Source organism: Rhinatrema bivittatum, chromosome 5 (genome assembly GCF_901001135.1).
Source record: "Rhinatrema bivittatum chromosome 5, aRhiBiv1.1, whole genome shotgun sequence".
NCBI classification, from domain to species: Eukaryota; Metazoa; Chordata; class Amphibia; order Gymnophiona; family Rhinatrematidae; genus Rhinatrema; species Rhinatrema bivittatum.
The window spans coordinates 253,710,564-253,715,940 of record NC_042619.1 but is presented as its reverse complement, the minus strand read 5'-3'; the positions used below and the strand labels follow the sequence as shown (position 1 = coordinate 253,715,940).

General features: G+C 47.4%; 1 long non-coding RNA gene across 1 annotated transcript; it reads right to left on the bottom strand.

Annotated features, from left to right (window-relative positions):
- Nucleotides 1-1,290: 1,290 nt before the first annotated feature.
- Nucleotides 1,291-4,773, bottom strand: LOC115091585. Its single transcript, XR_003856775.1, has 3 exons — nucleotides 4,175-4,773; nucleotides 2,029-2,174; nucleotides 1,291-1,501 (listed from the first exon to the last, which is right to left on the bottom strand). It is a non-coding gene; the product is annotated as an uncharacterized LOC115091585 (long non-coding RNA).
- Nucleotides 4,774-5,377: the final 604 nt, after the last annotated feature.

Sequence of the window (5,377 nt, the reverse complement as noted above, 5' to 3'; positions counted from 1 at the left end):
CTGTTTTCCTAACCTGACCACCATCAAGACATTTTTTTTTTATTTTTATTTTTTCATGTTGCTGTTTTCTGTGCTTCCTCCGACTTAATATCGCCACAGTATTAAGTCAGAGGAACCATAGAAAAGCAGTATTTTCTCCTTTTTAGTTCAACTTTTGGGGCTCCTCAAAACTTAACACCAGCACCGGGTCTGGTGTTAATTTTTTGAGGGTCCAAATGTGCACATGAGGTGCACAGTTAATTTTTACATCGAGGGGTAATAGCTAAGCGCCTCATCAACATGGCATTTACATGTAATGAGCACTGTTAGCTACAACCTGGTTTGGACATGTTTTCGACACGCTGATTCCTTTATTGTATCAGGGGTAATGGACGCACATCCAAAATGGGCATCTAACCGTGGGTTAGCCTGTGTGCTGGCCTGAGCACACGATATTGCATCGGCTTGATAAGAGATTTATTGCCTTTGTAATAGCTCCTTTTAATTTGGCCCATTGCTGCTCCACTTCTCCCATTTTCGCCAGGCATATCCCCATTTTGACAAAGTCTGTATTTTTGAAATTCAACACTTGGATCCTTGTGCAACCTCTCTGTATCCTATTTGCAACATCAAACCGTCTGAGGATCACAGGTGCTCAGGTAGGCACCTACCCGAATATTAGAGACATTATCTCCATTAGTGAGCTCTGGATCGAGGCTCACACCCTCCCGCATGGGTTCCATCACCATTTGTTTGAGTAGAGCCCCTTGAATGCATCCACTGTCTCTCTACTTATTGCAGATTCCACATCTGGCAGATTGGAATGTCCCTACTGCTGACCAGAGGATGGGTGCTTTAGCTCCCAAAAGCTGGTCAAGAAATGCATTGTCAGTCCAATAAGAAGGTGCCACCTTATTTTGTTTTCCATTTGTTTACCTGGAGTCTCCTGCATGCTTTGCACTTGAGAGTCTGTCTGATGGACCAGTCAGCAAAATGTAACAAAGCTCTAAGATGAGGGCGGGAGGCGTGGGGAGAGTCTGGACAGCATCACTGGCATGTTTATGACTTCAGAGCTGCTCAGTCAGGGCCCCTCCGGAAATTCGGGTTTGTGTGGTCAGGAAGGCCCAACCGATTCATGTCACAGAGTCATCACATTCATTTATTTGGATTTAGCTCACACCTTTTCATTGGTAGCACAAGGCGTGTTCCCTTCAGGCACTGTAGGTACTTCCCCATCCCCACTAGACTTACATTCTAAGGGAGTCATTTATTAAACATTTTCCCACAGAACAGGAAAAAACCTTTAGTAAATATAGGTCCAAGTTTATACTTGAGGCAATAGAAGGTTACATGACTTGCCCAAGGATAACTCGTTTGATTAAATTGATCGGGTTCAAATTTCATGTGAAGGTCAACCATGATCCTAGGATTTACCCAACTGAAATCCACCAGAACCGGATCAGTGGCCACAGCAAAACGTAGCAAACCTCTCCAAAAGCATATTATTGGTGCCTTTCCTTGCCTGGGAAGACAAAAGTGAAAAGTTAGAAAATGATGCAAGGTCTATGCATATGCATGATTTTGACTCTCTTATTTTTTTTCAAACAAAAGCAATAATACATTAATTTATTCAGTTTTCATGAAAAGGAACTCAGTCCACCCCCAGCATGATCAGGGCTACCAGAAAGAAATTTAAGCGGGCAAACATCCCCAGCGTGAGTGGAGCTGCCAGGGGTGGTGATCTGCTGCAGGTGACCTTGGCAGTCTTGTGATCGGCCGGGCACTGGGAGCTGGGAGGACAGGCCTGGGTGTCAAGGCTGGAAGGTTTGCCAGACTCCGCCGCTATCTTTGAGTAGTACCTGCACAATAACCTCATGACCATAAGGAAATAGCACAATACAGACGGGCTTGCATTCTTCCTGTGTGCTGGGGGGGGGGGGGAACCACACTGGGACTCTGCATTATTGGTTGGACAAACAGTAAATAGGAGTCATTTATGCCACAGCTGTGAGAGCTAGCAAAGCACCCGCTGCCTGTGGAAGACCTCACCTGACAGAGAAGCCATCAGCTATGAGATCACAAGTTGGCTGCGAGAGAACATCCATAAGCTGTGAGAGGCAGCACCTTTAGGCCGAGAAAGCCCTCTGCTGGCAAAAACACCCACTGGCTACGAGGCGAAGCTGTGAAAATGAAGGCTTACCCAAAAAAAAAAAAGCATGTGTGAGCTTTAAGCATGACATGGTTGACCTGTATAAATTGTGCACTGTCTGATGAGGGCGTGGGTTGCCACCCTGGACCTTCTTCCTCCCACCCCCCTCATCATCCTGGCTGTCAGTTCCTGGTGGGCAGGAACCACGAAGCCTCTGAAACCTTAATGAAAGCCATAGATCATTCTCCAGAGAGAAAGCTGCGCTCAGCAGTGCTCGGGTCCGTTTTAATGCTGGCTTAAGACAGTGCAAGAGCGAGGGGGGGGGCAAGTAAAATAAAACCCTTCAGAAAGGAGGGATGCCAGACTTCAGCTAAACTCAGTTTTGAAGGTGGTTGGGGTTTTTTTTTTTTACTTCCAAGCACACAGGAGGATAGAAGCCACTCGCTTCCATCTTTAAAAATAATTCCAGGCCAATCCACGACCAAGGCAGCAGTGCAAGGGGGCCCGGGTTTCCTGCCTCTGCAGAGATGCCGTCGACAGTGGGAGGGAGACCAAGCCGAAAGTCAACAGTGACTCTCACTGGGTAGGCTGGAAAGATCCCACTTGTGCCAGGCTCTGGAGGGAGCCACAGCCCGTGCTGCTTGCTGCGGTAGCTGGGATGGATGGGAAGCGATAAAAGCAGAAACCCCCAGGGTAACGTGTAGCAGCTGTGACTGCTAGCTCATGGCACTGTAATCCCCGTTGGGACAGATTCTGATTCAACTGCATCCCAAAGGAACAGGGGGGAGGAAGCTGCACAAACTAAAATTATCACTATTGATAGTTTGATTAACAAAAACATGACAACATTTCTTAAAAATAACCTGGATGTGAGCTCTTGTGAGCGGGCGAGGGCTCTTGCACCCAGTTTGAGCATTGCAGATATGACCTGGATCCTCTCCCTCCCTGGGAGTGCTCAGGAACCCAAGCCACGCTCTGTACTTGTGAACACGTGAATTCTTTCAGTGACTTAAGGGGAACCTCTCCTGGTGATCTCTTTACATTTCACAGACGAGAGCGGCACTCTCCTCAGTGTCAGAAATGCAAATTATGTGGACAGAGATTTAGGCAAGGCATTCCCAGAGCATCCAGTTTAGTCTGTTTGATGCACCAAGGAATTAATAATTAGCATGGGGAAAAAATTGTGTTAAAAATGCTTTCCTTCTGCCAGCCTAGTGGCTCACTTACATAGTGCTGCGCACTCCCATGAGAAAGGTCCCCAGTGGGGGTCTTCTGATTCCTGGGTCATCTGGGGCTGGGGATGCTGCAGAGGCAGTGTTCACACCCTAAGGGGGTGGGGTAGGAGTCATGGTCATTGTTTCTGGGTGACACCTAGGTGGCCAGATTCAGGGCCTAGGGTTCTGGAAGAAGCCCTGGTGCATGGCCCCCCAGCCCAGGACCATGGCTGCAATGACTGGACTAAATACACTAGGGAGAGGAGATATATAAAAAACAAAAAAAACAGGAAACGAATCCCCAGGTAGTTGTGAATGGAGCTCATGGTGCCAGGTCCAAGCCCCTGTCTCTTAGCACTCTGGAGGGAACTGCCAGCTTAATCCCTAAGGTAAACTCGCTGTCACCTGGTGATCTGAACATTTAGTATTAAAGCAGTTTCAAGGCATTGAAATGGGCACCCGAGGAAGCATTCATCAAATCATAGATCGTTGTAGCAGACCTACACTATGTGTACATGTCATATTTGTATCTTTAGAAGAACAGAGAAATACCCAGTGTGTGTTAGGAGCATTCACAGAGCGTGCAGCATGGACACAGAGAGCATGAACGCCACAGAACAGAACAGGTCCATGGGATCACTTGAGGCTTGGGATTGTGAAACTGGCAAGCCAAGCAAGTTATCTGATCGATATACAGCAAGCAACCATGAACTTTGGGAATCCCTGCCCCGAAGAGCTGACAGTGCATTGTGCTTCTGGATGAGCAGAATTGTATTTCTGAGTAGGGGCAGCTCCAGGGAGGGTTCTCACGTGAGACTGCAGGGGTACTGACCTTGTTCTTTGCCGTTTAGGCACGGTGCCTGCAGCACTGACAGCCTCCCTCCTGCTCCACCCGAAAGTTCTTTATTAATCAAACCGGAGTAACAAATGTTCAGCTGCAGCGTTGGCATAAGGGAGAGGAGAACAGAGGGAGCGGGACGTAACCTCCCGGTATTTATAGCTTCTCACAGTATTTGGGCCATATCTCATGTTGATTACTCAGTACTTGCGGAAACCGTCTGAAGACTTGAAGACTGTGATACGCTGTCAAAGTTACCTGCTGTGCCGCTAATTGTATTCTGGGCCAGCAGGGATTGTGTTTTTAAAAGCAGTGTGACTTGTTTTGTTATGGGGGGGTTTGACTTTAAAGATTTTGCATAAGGGAATAAGCAAACGGTCACTGTGCAGACTCACACGGTAAAGAGCTGGTGCAGCAGAAGGATGGAGGCCGTGCGAAGCAGTTTTTTTCCCCCCAGGACGAGCACAAAGTAATAATGAAGTCCACAGCCGACCAGAAGGACCCTCCCAGTCCTGACTTGCTAAGATGAAAATTTAAAGAGATACACACCGGGGCAAGAGACGCTCTCACAAACAGAGGAGCCGTCTCGGGCTGAAATGACCACAGTGAGACAACCCTGATATTAAATGAACTGCTGTTAGGGTTTGTATCTCCTGCTTGCTGTGATCAGACAGTGCAAGAAAAGGACTGGCTTTAGGTTTCCCCGGCAGCTTCCTTTAAAGAAAGATGGAGTGCGCAGGGGAAGAGGTCAAGCATGAAAAGATAAAGTGGCTTCCTCCCAGTCCCACAGTAAGTGCCAGCGCATGCGTGTACTCAGCTTGATCCTGCCATGGACCCGGAGATCCTTCGTTTTCCTTCTTTATTTTATTTTTCCTGGGAATTTCAATGTTATCACAAAAAACAAAATCAGTGGAAAAACGACTTTGTTATAACCCACAGGAGAAAAATCACTCTTTCCACAGGGGTGTGTGTGTGTGAGAGAGAGAGGTAAGATTGAAATCTCCAGGAAAAATAAAATAAAAAAAAAGCTGAAAAGGAAGGAGCCTACATGTGCCTCCATTCAAATGCACCACCAATATGCAAAACCCCTTTCATCCAAACAGCATCCTGATGGGCGTGGTAGCGTGTTAGGGAATTCCCCAGGCAGAGGGGTGTGCAAACCGCCCCCCCAGAGGAGAAAGAAGGAACAGTGCAGTA